This window comes from Pseudonaja textilis, chromosome 1 (genome assembly GCF_049901715.1).
Source record: "Pseudonaja textilis isolate UNSWEBS1 chromosome 1, rPseTex1.2, whole genome shotgun sequence".
Classification (NCBI taxonomy): Eukaryota; Metazoa; Chordata; class Lepidosauria; order Squamata; family Elapidae; genus Pseudonaja; species Pseudonaja textilis.
The window spans coordinates 216,399,183-216,423,478 of NC_141990.1; positions in this window are offsets into that span (position 1 = coordinate 216,399,183).

The window sequence follows — 24,296 nt, forward strand, 5'->3', positions numbered from 1 at the left end:
GTATAAGTATAAACATGGTTATAAATACATGAAACGGATACGAATAAGAAAAAAAAGAAACAATAGGACAGGGACGGTAGGCATGTTTTGGTGCACTTATGCACGCCCCCTACAGACCTCTTAGGAAAGGGGTGAGGTCAATAGCAGACAGTCTAATGTTGAAGATTTTAGGGTTTGGGGAAGATAACAGGTAGAGTCAGGTAGAGTATTCCAGACATTGACTACTCTGTTGCTGAAGTCATATTTCCTGCAATCAAGTTTGGTGCAGTTTATCTTTAGTTTGTATCTATTTTGTGCTCTTGTATTGTTTTGGTTGAAACTGAAGTATTCATTGATAGGTAGGACATTGCAATATATAATTTTATGTACTATACTTAGATTGAACTGAAGGTGACGGAGTTCTAGGTCGTCTGGGTCTAAAATTTCAAGTCTGGTGGCATAAGATATTCTGCTACAAGTAGTGGAGTGGAGGATTCTTCTCGTAAAATATTTCTGGACTTTCTCAATTGTATTAATATCAGATATGTAATGTGGGTTCCAGACTGATGAACTGTATTCAAGTATTGGTCTAGCAAATGTTTTATATGCTCTAGTTAGTAGAGTGATATTACCAGAGAAAAAGGTACGCAGGATTAGGTTAACAACTCTTAATGCCTTTTTGGCTATGTAGTTACAGTGGGCTCTAGCACTTAGATCATTTGAGATGAGTACTCCAAGGTCCTTGAAAAAAGTTTTTGTCATCAACAAGGTCTCGACTATTCAGCTTGTATTTTATTTTCTGATTATTATTTTTTTTTTGCCAATATGTAAGATAGAGCATTTATTTGTTGAGATATGAAGTTGCCATTTGTTTGTCCATTCTGACATACAGTCGAGGTCTTTTTGAAGGGTAGCAGCATTGTCAGTGGTGTTGAATAGCTTTACATCATCAGCGAAATGAAGGCAGTTGCTCTTAAATATAATCACAGAGGTCATTAATATAGAGTATGAAGAGAATTGGTCCTAGAACACTGCCTTGGGGGACACCACTGTTGACAGGTACAGGATTTGATAGGACACTCCCAATTTTGACCATTTGTTGCCTGTTCGACAGAAATGCTTCTACCCAGTTATGCAGGTGACCAGAGATACTATAAGACCTTAGTTTTAGGAGTAGTTTGTCGTGTACCACTGAATCAAAGGCTTTACAGAAGTCTATGTAAATTGCGTCAATTGCTTTGCCCTGATCAAGTTGTGTAGTCCATATGTTTTTACAGTGCAAGAATTGCAGATTACCGGACAGTTTCCTTCTGAAACCTAACTGTTTGTTGAGAGTAGGTTGTTTGTCTCTAAGTGGAGGATAATGGATTGGTTAATAATTGATTCCATGACTTTACAGCTGACACAGCATAAAGAGATTGGTCTGTAATTTTCAACTAGGCTGGAGTCTCCCTTTTTGAAGATGGGGATGACTGTGGCTTGTGACCATAGATTTGGCAAGGAGCTGGTCCTGAAAGATTTTTCAAAGATTATGCTTAGATGTTCGGATATGGCAGTGGATAAGTGGATAATTATGGAAAGACCTAGCTCCACAAAGGATGTTCTACTGTTGGGAAAGGTGAAAGGAATGAGAAAAAAGGATTACCAGTGGTAAGGTGGATGGATTCAAGTTACAGGGATATGAAAATGAAACCTGGACCTGAGGAATTGTAAGTGCCAGTGCTAGTTGGCTTCACTGGATTAGGAAAATTTGAGTCAGCCATCGATATAGTCAATGACAGTCATAGGCTACAGAGGAGCTGATGTACTCCTTTAACCAGAAAGCGATCTCATTCCTATTGAATTACAATGCATTGGACACGTAGAACATAACTGAGGTTGGTCATCATGCATATGGATCACTAACACTCTCTGGAGAGCAGGAATATATGTCATTTTCTGTTTACCTTGAGTGTATTTTCCTTCTCTTAGTTGAAAGTGATATTTTCCAGCTTATGCCAGCCAAACTACTGCTGCTTTGTTTGTGAGCTGGACTTTATTGTGTTCAAGGAAACCATTTTCACTATCTGGATGGAGATAAAAATGCCCTTTCGCTTCATTTTCTCTGTTTTTCCTCAGAAAGAAGCACTGCAACTTCCCCAAAAGTCTTTTTTGGTGGCATAATAATGCTTGAAGTACACACTGTCTCTGTACATTTTTAGTTTCTATTCCATTTGGTTCCGGTACTTGCCTTACTGCTTGGCTGGTGGGGCTTCCTTCCTTCCTTCCTTCCTCCCTCCCTCCCTCCCTTCCCCATTGTAATTTCAAATCAGGAATGATCTACATGTCAAGCACTATAACCACTATTGCTTTAATAAAGATTTATAATTGACCTTCTCAAGAAAAATCTGGAAAAAAGCAAAAAAACAGTCACTCTGCAGTATATATGTAACTTTGGAGTTTTAAGCATATGCTTTGACATCTGTGTATATGTAAAAAGATGATAGATAGAGCTATGAATACACTTAAAAGTATACATGTCTAGTAAGATCCACCTACACAAAGAAAAGTGTTTGAAAATTGCTTCCCTAGAAAGGAAAGTTAGATTGAGATTTTTTTTTTTTAAAAAAAAGTCATTTATTTCATAAATTTAGAAACTGCCAAACTCCATATGTCGCTGGGTGGCTTATACTTTAGAAAAGTAGGAACAAATAATAAGATGGATCACAAGTACACAAGAAGGCAAACTCTGTATGACAACTAACTGGAATTGCCCTGTGGGGGCTACAGTTGCTTCTCATTTGGAGAAAAATCCCTTGCAAGTCACTACAAAAATATCATAGTTCATACCATTTTTTTCACAAACCAGCATCACTACAGGACAGAAATACCTTAAATGTTCAGGGTGGAAATGCCCTCAGAGTATAATGAAAGCCAGCCATCTTTTCCAGTAGGGTTGTTTAACACATTTCACATAACCACCAAGGGCATTTAAGAAGTACAAAGGAAGAGATTAAGAACATATGCCCATGTTATACTGCTTGCCTGGGTAGATTTTGTCATTGTTGGCTCTTGCATCTTCCCTTTTCAAAGAGGTAATTATATTTTGAGACAGCAGTGCAGACAAGAACTCTGGCATAGTATCTGCACTCATGTATGCATCAACTTTTTTTGAATTGGGTTTATCTTGCAAATAATCTTGCAAACACAGGCAGGAGGGCAGGAGGAAGAGTTTACTAACATCATGCAGAAATGGGTTTTATAGGCCCCCTATCTCTCTGTGTTAAAACTTTACTTAACTAAGAAAAGAATGGGAGAAGTATCATGTCATAGTGGAGTAGGCTATAAGACAGGCATGTAATGTGGGGAAAACAATCACAGCAGGAAATTACAATCCCAAATGTGTTAAAATGTTATTTTAAATTCAGAACACAGGAAAGAAGTTCTGCTGTTTTGATTAGTATAAGAATTGCAAGAGCACATTGAGTAATATATTGTTCTGCAATAACTTTCACGTTCAGTTCAAAGTACTGCTTCTTAACTTTAATACCCAGCAAAATATTGCTTCTACATACTTCATGTTTATTTATATGAGCCTGCTGCCTAATGAAATTATGAACTAATAGGACATGCTCCACATTTGTTCAGAGTAAGATATTGTGGATTTTCAGTTTTCAGAGTTGTAGCTTTGGGACTCCGGATTAGCCACTCTGGCATACTTCTTCCTGGCCTTCAAGATTAGCATGAAAGACCACAGAGTATTGTCTTTTAATGCCTAATTTTATTTGTTTGATTGTTTGAAAAGGTTTTTAAATGACATTTATATTCCAATGGTTTAATGTTTTGAAAAAAATACTTTTTAAAAATACTTTATAAAAATACTTTTTATTGATTTACTTTACCTATCGAATTTATCAAATTTATACACCATCCATCTTATTATCTAAGTGACTCTGAGTGATTTACAGATAAGATTTTTCTTTTGTGCATCTTGTCTATATAAATATAGAAAGAGAGAGAATTATTTTTCCAATGATAAAAAAGATTTTCAATTAATGATAAAGGGACAAATATACCTTCTACTGTACTTCATATTATCAAATTTCACAGATCTTAAAAGTACCCTTTAGTTTGTAGGCACAATCATTGTAAGAAGATGAATAGCAGATGTTTAGAACTCAGACCATCTTTTAATATAAGGATATATGTTATGTCCTGAGGACTCTAGGAGTTCTCACTCAGGTCCATTCACTTTGCGGGGGCGTTCTCCCCGTTACCCATTGGTTGGTTCTCCCCAGCAGCCAGCTATAAAAGCAGGCTGCGGGGTCCGACCAGTTGCTGATCGCTGCGAGCCAGTTCCAGGCGTGGCAAGCACGGTCAGCCCTTTATTGTTATAATAAAGTATTGTTGCACTCATGCTCTGGTTCAGCCTCTCTTTTCCCAAACTTAACACTGGCGACGAAGGTGGGATGGCTACCAGAAGCACCATGCAACCGCTGAGTCACTAGCCGCCGATCCGCAGCCAGAGAGAGCGACGTCAGCAGCTGATCCGCAGCCAGAGAAGCGTCAGCAAGCAAAAGAGCAAACAAAAAGAGCGAACGCTGGTCCGCCGACAGAGAAAGCGGCCAGCAAGCAATAGAAGCGAACACTGATCCGCAGCCAGAGAGAGCGGTCAGATCGAAAGTTAGAAGCGTCTGTAGCCGCTTGTTAGCCCAGCTACAGGGAAGTGAAGCGCTGCGAGCCGCAGCCGCTCATTGTTTAGGCGCGAAATTCAAACGGCTGTCATTTGAATTTCAAACCTAAAAGGCACAGCACAGCGCTGTAGTCAAGTCACTGACGCCCACACAGGCGTGAATTTAAACGCCACCAACGGCTGACGGCCAAACGTGGCTAACCCAGAGAGAGAGAGAGGATTGCGAAAAGCCTCTCCAGAGCTGAAATCACTTGCCTGCCACAGGCACTAGAACATTTTTCTGCTGCCCCAGAGAGATTTTTCCACAGGTTGTTCTACCGGCCCCATCACCATGAACTCCAATCCAGTCTTCCCAGCGTTCAAACCGGATGAGGAGAAGTGGGAATCATACAAGAACCGTTTTAACCATTATATCGATGCAATTGGGCTTGCTGATGCTGGAGAACATCGGAAAAAATCGTATTTCCTGATCTACTGTGGAGCCATCGTCTTCGATACTGTCACAGCCCTCGTGGCTCCACGTGAGTTGAAAAACGTTCCTTGGTCAGAGCTACTTGAAATCCTCACTAACCACTATTCTCCCAGGCCCTCACAGATTGCCAGGAGATTCACCTTCCGTATGAGGAAGCAAGCGGACAAGGAAACCATTAATCAGTATATGGCCGCTCTCAGAACAGCAGCATTGCATTGTGGGTTTGGAACCTACCTGAAGGACATGCTCCTTGATCAACTAGTCTGTGGGGTCAAGGACCTACACCTTCAAAGGCGCCTCCTCGCGAAAAAAGACCTCAATCTCGCACAAGCAGTCGAGGAGGCCTTAGCAGCAGAATTGGCAGCGCACTCAGCCACCGAAATCCATGGCCCGACTGCCAAGCTGACATCAATCCCAGTCCACTCCGAGGAGGTGGTAGCAGAGGAATCCCTGAGTGATGAAAACGACGTCCACCGCCTCTCAAACGACAGACGGCCGCAGGTAGGAGCCAAACAAGAAAACATCGGTCCACCCAAGCACATCACACTGTGCCTAGCCTGTGGTGGATCTCATCTGAGGGCCACCTGCAAGTTTAAAGGAGCCACCTGCAATAACTGCCATAAAAGGGGGCACATCGTGAGAGTCTGCCAAGCTCCCCAAGGCTCAGCACAAAGGCACCCTCCCGTCTCACACTCGGGGCCGCAGAGGCAAGTATTGAACTGTCGCACACATCACCGTGCCAAACACACTTGCCACACTGTTAGTAAAATCTCTCTCTCCGTTTACTTAGAAGGTAAACCGTGCCGCATGGAGGTTGACACAGGGTCAGCGCTCTCAATTATCTCGTGGAACACCCTCAAGAGGCTCCAGCCCAGCCTATCTACTAGATGGCTCCAGAAGTGCCAGTTTAGCCTGAAGGACTACCAGGGGAGGACCATTCCTGTGATCGGCAGAGGCAAGTTCCTTGTCAGTTTTAAAGCTTTTAAAGGTCACCTACCTCTAGTGGTAGTAAACGGCAATCTCCCTACCTTATTGGGGCTCGATTGGTTTCCCCATCTCGGCCTAGGGCTAACAGGAGTCCATGCTGTCTCAACCTCAGACACTGACTCCTTATTCGCTGATTACTCAGATGTATTCAGCGAGGAACTGGGGTGTTATAACGGTACCCCAATATCGTTCTCAGTCGACCCCCAGGCAGTCCCAATCAGGCTAAAACCGCGTAGGGTCCCATTCGCTATTCGGCCAAAACTAGATGCTGAATTGGATAAACTATTAAAACAAGGGGTCATTGAGCCAACAGATTTCGCCAAATGGGAGATGCCCATTGTCACACCCCTCAAAAAAGACGGTAGCCTGAGAATTTGCTCGGACTACAAGACCACAATCAATAAGTTTCTACAAGTTAGCGCTTACCCAGTGCCCGTCATTCAGCATTTATTACACACTTTTGAACCTGGCAGCATTTTTGCCAAATTGGACATGTCTCAAGCGTATCAACAGTTCCCTGTTGACAACCAAACAGCGGAACTCCAGACCATTGTCACTCACAGGGGTGCTTTCAGATGCAAGCGTCTCCAATTTGGCGTAAGTGTTGCCCCAGGTATCTTTCAATCCCTCATGGAGCGGATTTTACAGGGCCTCCCTGGAGTAGTACCCTACTTCGACGACATATTGGTCTCGTCCAGGGACAGACCCCAACTCTTCCAGAGAGTTCGAGCAGTGTTAGAGAGGTTCAGACAGCATGGCCTCAAATTGAAAAAAGAAAAATGCGCCATTGCCACTAGACAGGTGGACTTTCTGGGTTATAAAATTGATGCCTCAGGCATTCACCCCTGGAGTCCAAGGTTAAGGCAATTCACGAGGCACCCACTTCAACCTCCAAAACGGAACTACAGGCCTTCTTGGGGCTATTAATCTTTTACGCATCTTTCTTGCCCCATAAAGCATCAGTAGCTGAACCCCTACACAGATTACTGGATAAAAAGTCACCTTGGCACTGGGGGCACAAAGAAGACCATGCTTTTCACGCCGTGAAATCACTACTCACGTCAGAGGCGGTACTTATTCAATTCGACCCAAACCTTCCTTTAGTGCTGGCAGCAGATGCATCCCCCTTTGGAATTGGGGCAGTATTAAGCCACAGGCTTCCCAATGGCGCCGAGGCTCCCATTGCCTTTTTCTCCAGAACGCTCTCCGCAACAGAGCGTAATTACAGCCAGATCGATAAGGAAGCTCTAGCAGCTGTTGCAGCAGTGAAAAATTTCACGAATTTCTTTTTGGCCATTTTTTCGAGCTGGTCACAGACCACAAGCTCCTCCTGGGTCTACTAGCTGGGGACAAACAGACCCCTCAAGTCCTTTCCCCTAGGATGACGAGATGGACCCTCTTCCTAGCAGCCTACTCCTACAGACTCATACACCGGCCAGGTAAAACATTGTCCCACGCTGACGCTCTCAGCCGCTGTCCCTTGCCGGCCCCGGCTGAAGACCCTGCTCCTGTCCACGCTATTTTCGAGGTAACACAATTGGACCTCCCCATCACTGCCCTTGACATTGCTGCTAAAACCAAGGCAGACAAAACGCTCGCCCAGGTGCTCGACTGGGTGAGGAGGGGGTGGCCAGGTGGCAATGTTGAAAACAAATTCTCACCCTTCAAGACCCGCATGCAGGAACTGTCCAGTTTGCAGGGCTGTCTACTGTGGGGCACTCGAGTGGTCATCCCGACCTTACTGCGTACCCGAGTCCTGGAGGTGCTGCACGAGGGACACCCTGGCATTGTGAGAATGAAGGCATTAGCACGCAGCTACGTATGGTGGCCAGGCCTCGACGAGGACGTTGTCAGATGGGTAAGTTGCTGCAACATTTGCCAGGAATCCCGTCCTGCTCCTCCTATTGCCACCCCTACTAAATGGGAGAGCACCAGCGCTCCGTGGTCCAGAATTCACATCGACCTGGCCGGCCCCTTGCATGGGAAGATGTTCCTAGTGGTCGTGGACGCCTATTCTAAATGGATTGACATTGCACAGCTATCCACGACCACCACACAAGCAATCACCAATGTACTAACACGCCTGTTTGTTACGCACGGGCTACCCGACTCCATTGTCTCCGACAATGGCCCGCAGTTCGCATCAACCGAGTTCAGCCGTTTCGCTGCCAACCTGGGTATCCGCCACATTTTCACAGCCCCATTTCATCCTGCCAGTAACGGATTGGCTGAAAGGGCCGTCAGGACCACTAAAGAAGCCCTGGCTAGGTTCAGTAAGGATGACTGGCACCACAAACTCTCGCGTTTCCTGATGAGCCAGCATTCAACTCCTTGTTCAGTCACCAACAAGTCCCCAGCTGAGCTCCTGATGGGCAGGCGTCTGAGGACTGTATTGGACAGACTTCATCCACAATACTGCCCTGACTCTCCCCTCGCTTCCACATCGGGGGTTAGACATTTTATCTTACAGGAGCCAGTATTCGCGAAGAACTTCGCTGGTGACCCCCTGTGGATCCCGGGCGAGATCGTGGCCATCACCGGACCAAGGTCGTATCGGGTCAGACTGGAGGACGGCCGGGTCTGGAGAAGGCACCTGGACCAGCTGCGTAGGCGCCTCAGCACCCACACTAGCAGGGACCCAGAATCACAAAGCGACGGGAGGTCTCAGCATCAACCCCACATCCACATCCTTCCCGGAGACCAGTACACACCAACCATCAGTCCAGAAAACCCGAGCACGGACAGCGGCGCCCAGACGGTGGATCAGCCCGATCCAGTCTACGGGAGCACGTCACCAGTGACCAACCCTACGAGTCCCGGGCCTGCCCGAACCGAGGGGCATGTTGGTGACACTCACTCGGCTCTGCCTTCCCAGACAGACTCTGAGCGGACAGTCAGCGTTCCAGAGCTGCGCCGTTCCGGGCGCCAACATAAACCTCCTGCCTACCTCAAAGACTATGCGTGTTCGCATCTGGGGGGAAGGGGTGTTATGTCCTGAGGACTCTAGGAGTTCTCACTCAGGTCCATTCACTTTGCGGGGGCGTTCTCCCCGTTACCCATTGGTTGGTTCTCCCCAGCAGCCAGCTATAAAAGCAGGCTGCGGGGTCCGACCAGTTGCTGATCGCTGCGAGACAGTTCCAGGCGTGGCAAGCACAGTCAGCCCTTTATTGTTATAATAAAGTATTGTTGCACTCATGCTCTGGTTCAGCCTCTCTTTTCCCAAACTTAACAATATATCTATTCTCTTGGTGTGGGTGTGTAAGTGTGCGTGTGTGTGTGTCTATCTGTCTGTCTGTCTGTTTGTATACATAGTAGTGATGAAGAGAGATGAATATTTTTTTTGAGCCTAGTTGGGAGTCTTGTTTCTTTAACTTCAGTGTTGAATTGAAGCTGCTGCCTCTTTTACCATTTTTTATCCATCATAAAAACATGATGGATCATGTTTTTAAGATCCATCTACTTGGGAAGCAGATGGAATGTAGGTGTCTTGAAATTGCACTTGAAATAGCAAGCAGGTGAAATATTTGGTTTATTTTCTGACAGAAACTTTTGGAAAAATGGTCACTTTTTCATAAACTGAACAAAAACAAACAGGAGGTTCTGAAACTCTAAAAACCTCAGAACCTCAGAAGATGGGAGGAAAAGTTAATTCATGAGAAGGAAGGAACATTTAAAGCTATAGGGAATTTGGATGGGGGAGGAAAGTAACACTGGGTGACTATGGATTATGAGAGCCCTGGGACCAAAGACATTCTATCTTTGGGTGCTGGATAGAATTGTTCTGCCTCAAAGAAATCCAGTGCACAGTTTAAACTTGGAACTCCTGCTTGAAGAACCAATGGTAGCCATGACTTTTGAATATCTCCACCTTGTTTGTTAAGGGCATTTGCTCTGGATTGCAAAGCCTGGCTTGCAGTCATTCACATCTTTGTCATCTCCCATTTGGATTACTGCAATGAACTTTACATGGGGCTGCTTTTAGCGATCACTCAGAAGCTGTGTCTAGTTCAGAATGCTGTGGCACAGATAATTATGGGGATATCCCACTGTGTTGGTATAACACATTTACCCCATGAGTTGCGCTACTTATCAAGGCAGTTCAGAGTGTAATTCAGATTCTGGTTTTTACCTATAAAGCCCTTCATGGTGCAGGGGGAGGTTACTTGTGGGACCATCTATTATCAATTACATCTGCCTGTCTAGGCCTAACAGAGTTAGTATGCTTCAGAATACATCACTTGGTGAATGTCATCTAATAGGACCCAGAAAGTTGCCTTCTCTGAGACCACTCTCATTGTTTAGAGTAACATCTCCCTCCAATTTGGTTAGCCCTGAATCTATCCATCTTTCAAAATACATTAAAGGTCTGATTCTTTCCCCTCCATCCCCTGCACTGGATCTGGGGCTGTTACCTACTGAATGATTTCTCCCCCAGACCCTCAATGTTTATACACTATTTTAGGGATTCTACTGTTACATTTTGTTGTTGTTTTTAATTGTTATGATTGTTTTGATGATGTGCGCTGACAATGTGTGGTGTAGGGTAGGATAATTATATGAACGGCACAAAGAAACCAAAAATAAACAAACAAAGCAACTAATGGCTTTTGCAAAGGGATATTTTAAAGATCAATATTAAGGAATATACAAGCTCCAAAGATGTTCTGACATAAGAACTACAGTATTAGAGGCAGATATTTGGGTTTTTTTATTATTCCATAGGAAATTATCAAAAAATATGAAACATTACCATTGAAGCTTTGAAGTTGTCCTCAAAGTAATGAACATTTAATTCCACAAAAATACGTGTATCAATCAGTATGAAGTTGGGTTTTTACACCCAACATTGCACATAAAGAAATGCTTTGGGGGTCATTTGGCTATCCTGAGCCAAATTGGAATGTAACTATTGATATTAAAGTATATTAAAGCTACTCCCTGTGTTGGCTCAAATGGAATAGACTAAATGAAAATGAACAAGCTGAGACTGAAATCAGAAATGGTTATAGAAAGCTTAGTTAGAAAAGTCACCCAGTTTTGGAGGGGGTTGCACTTACCATAAACAATTCTCTTTGATCTTACAATACATATGGATCTTCAGGTGGAGTCTATCAATTTATTTACTTATTCTAACAATTTATTTACTTATTAGAGTTTTATTCCACTTTTATTATTTTATAAGTAAATCAAGGCTGGGAGCACACTCCTCCCTCCTCCTATTGTTCCCACAACAACTACTCTGTGAGTTGCATTGGTCCGAGAGAGAGAGAGGAACTGGCCCAGAGTCACCCTTTTATGGGTAAACTAGGACTAGAACTCAGAGTTTCCTATTTTATAGCCTGGTATCTTAACCAATTAAAATTAATTAAATTAACTTAATTAAATTTACTCTACCAGATGCAACCTCCTATTTTGAATCAGTCCATTCTGGCAAGAGTTACCCAGCAATGAAATATGTAAATTGGTTGCCAGTTGTTTACTAAGTTCAATTTAAAATATTGGTCTAACCTTTACAACCAGAGTATCTGAGGAATTGCCTATCTCTTTATGAAATTGCCCAATTTCACACTTCTGCCCAGAGGAATTTCCACTGCATTTCCCCCAGGTTATATAGACCTTTCCTTTCAGAATGAAACAAGAGCTTCTTATTTTAAAAAATAATTTCGAAAAGGTCTTGCACACCACTGCTTTAACCCACCTTTAAAAAAAAATCCCAATATCTGTTTATTGTGCTATTTAAATGAATCTGTAAGTATTATTTATTTATTTAAAAGAAAAAAAAAAAACTTGCATATATATACCTGAGATATTTGTAAAAAAGTATACGTGACCATTACTAACAGATGTGAACAAAGGATTACCTAAACTAATAAATGTATATATGGATGCCCAAGTCTGGATCTGGATAAGTGATAAAAAGTACATTCAAATAGGATTTCGATACAGAATGGTGAAAGTAGGATGTGACTTTCTCCATTAATGCTAGTTTAACTTTTGTGAACCTAGAAATGAGATGAGCATACATGATACCATATGTTTCACACTGGAAAGTGATCAGAATGTGTCCTGCATATGGAGACATTTCTAAATCCCACTTGGCACAGCTTTTGAGTCACCCAAGCAAAGTAATGCTTTCCTCATTATTATCCTCTCTTCCCATAAAGGTTAGAGGCAGGCCCAATGGGTACAACAATTGATTCTGCCTTTGTTAAAATTTATTTATCAATAGCAGATGAATAGGAAAAGAATAAACCAGACACTAATGTTATTAATAGGTGCATTTTAATCAGGAAAATGCTATGTAGATTGACAATATTCTTTTAATATAGTACATGCTACTTTTCATATAAAACATAGTATAGTTGTTTAAGTGAAATATTGCTGTGAATTTGAAGAAAAAGTTGCACACCAGTATATGTTTTAAATATTATTTTACATTGTATAAGCCACCTTGAGTCGCCATGGGCGAATAGGCGGCAATATAAATCAAATAAATACATAAATAAACAAATAAATACATAAATAAATATGACAGTTAATCCAAATGTCAGATTTCTACAGAGCATTAAATTTCAGATTGCATACTGTTTATGCAAAGAAAAAAAATCAAGAGATAGTCTGAAAATGCATGTTATAATTAGAATTATAAACAGAAATATAATGTATACATGTTATATTTAACATGTATACATTCACCTAATTGCAGATAATTTTCTAGATGCAGCAGACTATTTAGACCAGTGTTTCTCAACCTCAGCAACTGTCAGATGTGTGAGCCTCAACTCCCAGAATTCCCTAGCCAGCCTGGGAAGGCATGACTGGCTGCAAGTTGAAGTCTACACTTCTAAAATCTGTCAAGATTGAGAAACACTGATATAAAATACCAAATCCAACCCTTTGTTCATGGCAAGAATCCAAATTAAAGCATCCAGACAAGTGTCTATCCAAGCACTGCATGTATCTGCCCACCAAAGAGATTCTAGCATCTGTCTAGATACCTTATTCCACTGTTGTTACTAAGTTGATGTTTTTTCTATTATTTACCTTAAGAGTTTATTTACACATTATAAAGTAGTCCCCCAAACTAAATGACTATTTTAACTGTTATTTTTTTTTTAAGTTAAGGCTCTCAGATCTGCACTGTAAATGTCTTGATGATCTATACATAGTATCAACGGAATTCCAAGAATTATAAAATTATTTGGTGTCACCTAGTAATTGTTCAGATTTTTGCAGTCTAGATCTGGTAGCTCACTCTAAGCAAGTTTTGCTAGCAATAAAAAAACAGTGAGTAATGCTCCAAAATCATTAAAATGACCAGCCAGTGGGTCAAGTGCAGAAGTTTTTTTATGTCTATGCTGTACACCCTTATATGCACCTCTCTTTATTAGTAAACTATGGTAATATTTACTAAGATGATACCAAAGTTCATAATTATTGAGTCATTTAATTTTTTGAAGTCGTATTACTGGATTTCTTACGAATTAAATATTCTCACTGAAGTCTGTCACAGTGTATAAGTGCTCCTTCAAAATACGGAGAATAGCATTCTTCATTGTTCAGCGTTTTTTTGAAGAAACATGTCCATTCCCCAAGTTTCCATTGTCAGCTAGTACTTTCAGAGCAAGGGTGGGATTCAAATTTTTTTACTACCAGTTCTGTGGGCGTGGCTTGGCAGGCATGGCAGGGGAAGGATAATGTAAAATCTCCCATCAGAGGTGATATTTGCCGGTTATACGAACTACTCAAAATTTCCACTACCGGTTCTCCAGAACTGGTCAGAACCTGCTGAATACCACCTCTGTTTCAGAGGTAATATTGTTAAAAACCATCATTGATTCCCATGAGATCTATTGATACCACAGTAGATACTGCAAAAGGAACAGTGTGATTTCAGGAAAGCTGCAGCTCCTTGGTTGCACTGTTTCATTTATGGTAAATTTTGCTTATAATCTAGATGGCTACTTGGTTACAGTATTTCAGTGTTTCCCTCCCCCTGCTGAAAAGATAAGCAGGAAAAAAAATAGTTGCAGCATTTTCAACTTGAAAAATAATGCTGTGCCATATTGATACTGGAGAATGCAACCTGCAGATCCACACAAGTATTAGGAAATATGTTTTTGGTTTGTGCAGAGAAGAGATTAGATTTGGATCTCACTTTGGTGCTTTGGAATTAAGCCATTCATTTTGGACTGTTGAGATGTAATCACTTTCTATTGCTCGCTGACTTACATGAAGAAGTGAACTAAATATTGGCTCCTTTCCAAAGGTGCTTTTTCTTTGTTTTGCTTGAAAGTATTTCACTTCTCATCCAAGAAGCTTCTTCAGTTCTGAACTGAACCCTGGATGACTGAGGGTCTTTTTTCTAAATTTATTTTTTTTATTTTTTTACACAAACACAAACAAAACATAAACATAAAACATAAACCATCTTTCAATTTCATACAGTGTATCGGTTGGTACAAATCTCTTGTGAACAGTCTCTACAGTCTTTCCCTTCTAATTTAAATTAATCCTCATATTATAAATCAGCTATATATATATATATATTATTATCATTATTAATTGCTTATTGGACTGTTACTAACATTCCATCATTTTATGCAAGCAAATCACCATTTTAACTTAACCTACTTTATAATATTCATTTCATCATCACCAATCTATTCAATAATAGTGTATCCATACATTACTTAATCTCTGCAATTCTATTGTACTTATATTATAAAGTATTATAAAATATTTCATTTCCCTGCTTTTTTATCTAACCCTTGATAAAATAAATCTCATATCTTATAAAATTGTTTATCTTCTTGGTCTCTAATTTCAAATTTCAATTTACTCATTACTGTACACTCCATTATTTTCTTGATAACTTCATCTTCCATTGGAATTTTCTCATTTTTCCAGTTTTTAGCAAATACAATTCTAGCTGCTGTTAATACATATATCAATATATCAATTCTCTACTGTATATTTCAGATATAATGCCTAATAAAAATATCTCTGGATTAAAATCTAGGTATTTTTTGGTCATTTTTTCCAACCATGTGTGGATTTTAGTCCAATATCTTTTAGCCTCTGCATACGTCCACCACCTATGATAATATGAGCCCGGTGTCTGATGACATTTTCAACATTTTTCAGATTTGTTCTTGAACATTCTTGATATTCTTGACGGGGGTAGATGCCACCTGAAAAACATCTTATATAAATTCTCTTTATATGCTGTTGACATTGTCATTTTATAATTTTGAGACCATCATTTTTGCCATTTCTCTAGATCTATCCCATATCCAAAAAAATTTCCCCAAGCAATCACTGTTTCTTTAACTTGCTCTTCTTCTAATTTGACCTCTAATAAGTATCCATATAATTTTTTTTAATCCCTTTTTCATCAGTACCTGTCAAAATTTTGTCTAACTCAGTTAATTTATCATAAAAACCTTCTGTTTTAGAATCTTTATCATATTTAGAATTCATTTGCACATATGAAAACCAATTCATCCTTATTTCTTGTTCCTCTAGTTCTTATATAGATTTAAGTTCACCCTTTTCATTCAGTATTTCGCCATATCTAACTGTTTGTTCCATTCATAAATTACTGGATATGCAAATGCTTCAATAATTGACAACCAGACTGGTATTTTTAGATAATGTTGTCTTTTAATTTTCTCCCACATTAGTAGTATATAATGCCTCCTGAAGTCTTGATAAATGGTTAGATCCTTCCTTCCTTCCTTCCTTCCTTCCTTCCTTCCTTCCTTCCTTCCTTCCTTCCTTCCTTCCTTCCTTCCTTCCTTCCTTCCTTCCTCCCTTTTCATTGCTGACATCATGAACAAAGAGGAAGAAGTAAATTGTTAAGTATTTCTTTAACATCTAATACACATTTGAGGAAAATAACCTAATGAGTTGTCTTACATTGAATAATTATACTGAAAAAAGAGAGTTGGAAAGTCTTAAAGTAACATTTTCCAGCTTGCAACCATGGCTTGGTTGATTTGCTATAATATGGAGGGAAGGGTATTCAATATGGATTTAAAAATGATAATTCAAAGAAAGAAAAAGAAAAAAACCCAGAAATATTACATTACAGAAGTAACATAGGCACCGTAATTAGACTGAAGTGCTTTCTGTGGCATGTTATGGTTTATGAAATACTAGAGTGCTATTATTGCAAGAAATAAAATGCCAGAAATTCATTTAAGCTATTCTTACATAATTTATGTGATAGATTGGATGACATCTTACCAGGCTTTTCCAGGCTGTGTGCTCCTTCTTTAGTCAAGCTGTAAAAGCTTTATTGCAGGGAAGAGGGGAGAGAAAGCACTCAGTAAAAGTTCGTTGCTTTCATAAATTGAAAATATAGATGATTTGTAAAAGCTGTTTCTTAGCCACTGTTAGCAATGCATTAGGACTGTCACGCTGCGGTGTTCATATTTTATGTAAGTCTTTCAAAATTAAATAGAATGTCCGCTAGCAAATATTGGCCCAGACAAAGAGTCTCTGAAATACTACAGCACCTTATTGCTACCTGTTGGATTTAGAAACCTCATTGGCTGAATGACTCCTGAATTATGTTATTTCAGTCTCATTTATGCTCCACTGTATAATAAAGTGATGCATCAGTAGACCACTATCTCAGCAGTATATTACTAAGTCTGGATAAGATTCAGATCACTGACCAAACACATAAATAAATTATCATAATAAGGATGAAGATAAAATCCTACTTCTTGTATCTGAAGGCCTTCACAGTATAAGTGTATAAAATGAAAAGGGGTATAAAATTCTATCGACACCTTAATTTAATCATTCTAAAGCAATAAAGCTATACTTCAAAACATAAAATGGTTATATGTCTACTCATCTCTTTGCAATCAACTGGAAGGGCACAGAGAAAAATGCTGTAAGTTTTCTGACTGCTAAGGCCAACTCTGCATGCTTCCTCAGAGAATAATAATAATATGGCACTAGAATTTTTGTCTTTTCATTTCTTTCTTTTATTCATACACTTGTAAAATTTCTGTTCTGACATACGTAGGTGACACAGGTCATCTTTTAAAATATAGCAAATGTTATTAGACTCCTGTGACATGTAAAATTAAACTAGGTTTATTCTGAGGCAGGAAGGGGTAAAGATAAGGGAAGTTATCTGTATTCATTTAGTTTAATTAACAGTGACTAGTTGCAGTTATCCTTGTACTGCAGAATTTCAACCAAATAAATGTGTATGACGTATGTATAAATTAGGCATTCAAACTCAAAATAATACCAGTTAAATGAATTAATTACTAATTAGCTCATGTTAGTTAAACTCATGTTCCAACCAAAGACACTACATCCAGCAAAGTTGCAAGCTGGACAAAAAGAGATATTTTGCATGAAGGAAACAATGGCTAAAATTTTAAGAGAACTGAAATGTCAAACCTTGTTTACCCTTCTTTCCTCTCTCTCTTCCTTTTCACTTTCATTTTGAAAAGGAGGGATGCAATTGCTATGAATAAAATAAGTAGCAGATGTAAAGGCAAAACAAAAAACAAAAACAAAAACCAACCCAGTTACCTCTTGGAAAAGCCTATCACTAAGATATTCATTGCTCAAATTGTGGAAGGATCAGATCACATCTTCAGAAGCATCTTCGCCAGGGGTAGGCTTCAAAAATTTTAGCAAAGGGTTCTCTGCCCGGTTGCTGGGTGGGTGTGCCCATAGTGGGCATTGCCATCGTGTGTGTGTTGGGGGGTGTTTTAGCCATTCTAGCCATTTAGCCAGGCTCTGGAGGCTTTTCTTGAGCCTCCGGGAGGGTGAAAGCAGCCTCCCCAGGTTCCATAGGCTCCCTGGAAGCCAGAAACGGGCCCATTTCTGGCCTTCCCAAACTTCCAAGAGACCCGTTTTCCACCCTCCTCGAGCCTCCCCATTGGGCCCTGCATTTACTTGCATGCCAAACAGGCCACATAGGGACTCCTGGGAGGGGCAGATTGGGATGGGCAGGGCCAGCCAAGAGAGGAATTTGGAGGTTCTCTGAACTGCACAGAATCTTAGTTAGGGGCTCTCCCAAACTCCTGTGAACCCCCAGTAGCCCACCCCTGATCTTCGCTTCTGACTGGGAGGAAAAATATTGAGGAATGAATGGGAGAAGCAAATGATGACTATGCTAGACAATCAGATGGTTTCTTTCTATTTGCTTTTAGAACACGTTTCTATACAACATTTTCAGTCCTCCCCATCCCTGGATATGATTTTATCTCTGTGCCATTTCTGCACATGATTTTTTGATTAGTCCCTTGACCAGTCAGCCTGCATAAATTCTTCAGAGGTAATAAAATTTAAACAGATGAATTGGCTTATGGCGATCGTTAGTGTGCTTTTTGTGTTTCTCTCTGTCTAGTTCTCTTTATAAATTAAGAACATATGTGCTCCTTTGCTCTGAAAGTGACAAAACAGGTACGGATCAAAGCAAATTTGTAATTAGGATTCCAGTGATAAAGCTGAAATCCTTCCACCTAAGGGAGATTTTTGTTGTCTGTATAATTAATCTTGGTCTTCATATATTATCATTTTAATAGTCTGGCTCCCCAAGGTTCCTATGGCTATGACCATGGGGTGACATCTTGTAGGAATCTGTGAAAATTAAATTACTTTCAAAATATATAAAGCTTTCACTGTTCCCATAAAAAATATCCTTACTTTAATTCATGTAAAACTTTAAAATTGTGGTGACTATCCCTGGTGAATTTCCTGTTGTGTCCTGTATGTGTTAGCTGGTACCACGGGAAGGGAAGAGAGTAACACTAAATTTCTTTTCTTGTTTCATTTACATTCTTTATATAGGAATACATATGGAGGATTTTCTTTATATAACTAAAGCCTAATCATAAGGAATTCAATCACAAAAACCAGTATATTTATTATATTACTTATTTATGAAATGTATATTTAATATAAATATAATTTATATTGCTGCCCATCTCACTATGGTGAATGTTATAAATAAAATTCAATGATAGCATCACTTCATGCTCTGTCAGAGATGAGTGGAAATACTCCTATAATCTAAGCCAGTATCTCTTGAATAACATGCTACAGGTAGTTCTTGATTTACATCAGTTTGTTTAGTGACCATTCAAAGTTACAATGGCAATGAAAAAAGTGACTTATGATCATTTTTCACAGTTACGATCTTTGCAGTATCCCCATACTCATATGATCAAAATTCCAATGCTTGGCAACTGATTCATATTTATGACTAGTTGCAGTTGTTAGGAATAACAAGGTTACCTAATGTAGTTTGGGTAAAATAATATATATAAACTATGATAGTAAGTTTAAGTGTGTGTCACTTTAAACTGCAAAGCATGTAATTTTGGGTGCGGTGTTGAACCACCATAAGAGGGAGCAAGAGAAGCTGACGATTCCTGACGATTGACTGGTTTGATGGATTGATGGTTTGTTAACTGCATGTTTTTTCCCTACTGCTGATTTGCTGAAGGAAGAGATGAGTTTTTGACTTCTTCATATCTCTACTGCGAGGAGATATATTACTGGACTGATATTTCTAAGTTTACTGACCTCTCTTTTTCGACACTGGAATTTGCAACTGAATAATCCCTGGATGGACTGAATTAGTGAATGATATATGGACTGTTTGACTATGCTATAACTCTTACTGGAATAAACTATTTAACTAGCACTGTGTATCTGTTTTACTGAGTGTAAGCTACAAAAACGTTTATCTCACATATTTTGCCTGCCTGCCTGACTGCCGTGCAGATTCTGCTAGGGTGTATCCCTAACAGCAGTGTCCCAGGCTCATTGATAATCTTTTGCAATCTTCTGAAAAGCAAAGTCAATGGGGAAACCAGATTCACTTAACAACTGAGTAACTAACTTACCAACTGCAGTGATTCATTTAACAACTGAGTCAAGAAAAGGGCAAAACTCACTTAACAAATGTCTCAATAGAAATTTTGAGTTCAGTTGTGGTTGTAATTCAAGGACTATCTGTATATTGCCTATAACAGAAAACATTTAGATTTCTGTGAGTTATTAGTGGTGGGAAGCCCTCTGTTAGTATGTCTTCTTTCACTGCGCTTCCTTCCTATGTACTGATGGAAAGGTTAGTCGTTCAAGTCACTAGTTGGAGTTACACAGTGTGTTCAAACTTGTTAAATAACAAAACCTATCTTAGTAGTTAAGACACATTGACATGGCTAATGATGTAGAAGTAATATTTTTGCACTCATACATTCATGAGACAATTTGGAACTGATGAGCAGACATAATAGGTCCATAAAACTCAGATTTATTGAGCCAACATTTTAGGTTAAAATTAGTAAATTAGATTGGATACTAAATTAGTATTCAGGTCTGCATCAGAAATTTGTATGGTATTTACATACAGCACTTCTGTACCTCAGAAAGTGATAGATCTTTCAAGGAAATGAGCTATCATTCACTTCCTGAATCTATTTTTGATGAATTATGACTTCTAAGACTTCCATTAAAAGAAAACTAACCCAATGCAAAATAGTCACAATAAAAAAAAAATCTTCAAGTCCTAGGCCAGTCTTACATCAATGTATAACATTTTAATTTAGACTATGAGTAGAAATAAGGATGGCATACATTATCCTTAGCCTTGAATGTAATCTCACAAATTCATATTATATTCTATTTCTAGGGTTGACAAAGAGGTTCATAGATTTAACTGCTGATTTCAGACAATATTTCTTTGCAGGATTACAAACAGGTAGAAAGCCAGCTAGAACTTCACGTTTCTCATGGCGGCTGCTGGATCTACAGTCCCAGTTCCCCTCCCTCCAGTTTTTGAAGTTTTCTCCTAATCTTGGACTGCTTTCTAATTTAATTGACACATAGATAATGTTTACTGTTCAACTAATGGCTATTTATAAATGAGACACATATCCTAAGATATGTCATCAGAGACAGAAAACATACCTCTCATTCAGACAGTCTTCTTCAGCAAACAGTATAAGACAAAGGAGCTCTTCATGATATAGAACCTGGTTATATGAAGCATTTCCAGTGGTGGTATGCTACCGGTTCGGACCGGTTCAACTGAACTGGTAGTAAAAAAAGCCTCTGACGATCAGCTGAGAGGAGAAAGAAGAGAAAACCACAGGATTGGCCCTCCCACCTGGCCCTTCAATTTTCTCTTCTTTATCCTCTCATCTGATTGGTGCGATCACTGAACCGGTAGTGGAACAGGTAGGATCCCACTGCTGCGCATTGCCTATATACAGTTCTTTCTGTCCACCTGGCATATTTGGACAGAGTGGCTACATTACTGGATCTGCAGAAACTCTGCTGGCTTTTTATTTTTTCTGAATGTTGGGAACGCTATCTTAGCTTGGAAGGTCATGTTATTTTAGTTGATTTTTTTAAAAAAACCCATGCATATTGGCTATATAATAAGCTGCCCTGAGTCTTTTTGGAATTGAGTGACTAACAACAACAACAACAACAACAACAAAAACAAAAACAACCCATTCTAAACTTCTGGCTGGCTGTGTGATGAACCCTAATTGTATAATAGAATGGAGAAGATCATAAAGTGTAAAGATCTGGAAATTGAAAGATTATGGCATAAATCTTCCATGATGGTCCCAGTGGCTGTCAGCACACTGGGTGCCATACCAAAAAGTACCTTGGACAGTTCTTAGAAAATAGGCACGTTGACAAAATCTTCACCTGTCAATTGCACAAGGCCACACTACTGGGATCCAGGGGTGGGATTCAAAAATCCCAGCAACTGGTTCGCTATCCAGTTGCTGGGTGGATGTGGCCATGGTGGCCATGGCCAACTGGAACTTTCGGAAGGGCCATTTTTCACCTTCCCAGGGGTACGGAGGCTTCCCTTGGGCCTCTGAGAGGGCAAAAATGGCCTCCCCCAGGCTCTGGGGCCCTCCAGAAGCCAGAAACAGGCCCATTTCCAGACTTCTGGTACTTCCAGGAGGGCTGTTTTTCACCTTCCCAAGGGTCCAGAGGCCTCCCTCAGGCCTCTGAGAGGGTGCAAAAAACTTCTCCTGGGCTCTGGAGGCCCTTCGTAAGTTGGAAACAGGCCAGTTTCCAGACTTCTGGTACTTCCAGGAGGGGTATTTTTTGCCTTCCCAAGGGTCCAGAGGCTTCTCCTGGGCCTCTGGGAAGGTGAAAATGGCCTCCCCCAGGCTCTGGAGGCTCTCTGGAAGCCAGAAACAGGCCTGTTTACAGATTTCTGGTATTTCTGGAAGGCCCATTTCCCTCCCTTCCAGAGCCTCCGCATGGACCATGTACTTGCCTGCACTGAAAATGGGCCACATGGAGATTTCTGGTAGGGGCGGGGCAGGGTGGAAAGGGCCAACAGGTCGGTTCAAATACCAGTTTGAATCTGGTTTGCCTGAACTGGTCCAAACCGGTAGAATCCCACCACTGCTTGGATCCACACATATAGTATCTGATAACTGCAACATCCTCAGCTCTTGTGACAAACTTAGTGAGTATGAAGGTCAACACCATTTCAAGAAATGGCAGTGGTGACTCCACATTGTTGTGAATAGATAATAATAATAGCAAATAAATCAGGCTCTCCCATCTCTGAGTAATTTCAAAGAGTTCTGCTAATGCCCTGTCCCACTGAACATCCAAAAATCTATTAAAAGCAATTTCAAAAAAATGAAGGAGGTGGAAAGCCAGCAGCTATATCATGGGTGTCAAACTTGTGGTGTCATATTGATGTCATGTGACAATTTCGGGATGTTTTTTCCCTTCGTGGAGATGGGGTGGGCATGGCCTGCATGTGATGCATCCAGCCAGTTTCACATCCCTGAGCTACACCAACAAAGAATCAGCAAGGAAGCCATCACAATCCAAGACAGGAAAAAGTAGCTAGCAGAAAAACTTGGATCATAAGAAACTATTGCAGTTATTCCTCAGAAACTAATGACATAGTAACATACTTGCCAATCATGAAGTCATTCAGAAGTGAGCTGTATCCTCCCACTAATATTTTCCTGTTAATATTCCAGAGGCAGAAAAAAGATGTATAGATGAATTTGAGACATGGATGAAAAAAAAAATAATTTGGAAAAGTCACACATCCCCTGACTTCATGATGTGCTTATTAAACATAGCAAACCCAGGTGGGAGTAAAGTTTATCTAGAAGTTCTGTGCTTACTAGTAGAGGATGCCAGGTTTAACATCTGTTCCTCTCAATATTTTGGCAGCCATTTAGCACCTGTGTAGAAGGAACTGTCATGACAGCAGGGGAAAAATTGGCAGTATGGTAGTTTTCCCTTTGGTTTTCCTCTGTAATTCTCTAATTAAAATAATAATAATGCACTGTTTATATTTAGAGTTTTCATCTCTTTGAAAAGCCCTAATTCTGTCTAAGAATATTATTAATTCATAAGTTCCTCACATGAATGCAGATCACTTCTTCCCTAATGCTGGAAGTGAGTACAAATTAAATAATACAGGAAAATGAATTAATAGCATAGAGCCTTGGAGAGAAAGATGTTTAGATTGTGTTCCATTGCCATTTCTGATTAATCATTCTTTGGCTACTCAGAAATAAAACATTACTGCGGATAATATAAATGTAAAAATATGCAAAAACAGTAGCAAAAATTCAGTATTAAGATTTTCTTTTCCAGGCATCCTGTAGCCAATTTTAGGTGGAAAATCCACAGGCCAATTTCCCTGATGAGAACATGTCAACAGTGAATTTGTTTCTCACCAACTCACCTAGTCACTGGTGACTCCTTTAGTTACTTCAATATAAAGTGGTTTTTCACATAAAATAATAAATAATAAAAACAAGGTCACAATTGTTGAAACATGGGGTATTAGATCCTCTGATTTGCTATTAATTAACTCAATTAAAATAAATGCTTCAGAAAATATGATTAGAAGACATCTGATTTCTTTTTAAAAAGTCTACCCATATTTTCGCAAAAATAAGACCATGTCTTATATTTCTTTAGCCACTAAAGAAGGCACCAGGTCTTATTTTGGGGGGATATCATCCAATGACTCACCTCACTTTTGAGTGTCATCCCCAGCCTCCCTTTTGCTCTCAGAGACCTTCAGGAACGTTTTCTGCAGCCAGCAAGGCTTTTCTGAAGGCCTCTGCAGCTGATAACATAGCTCCAGATCGATCTTCAGGAAAGCCTTGCTGGCTGCAGAAG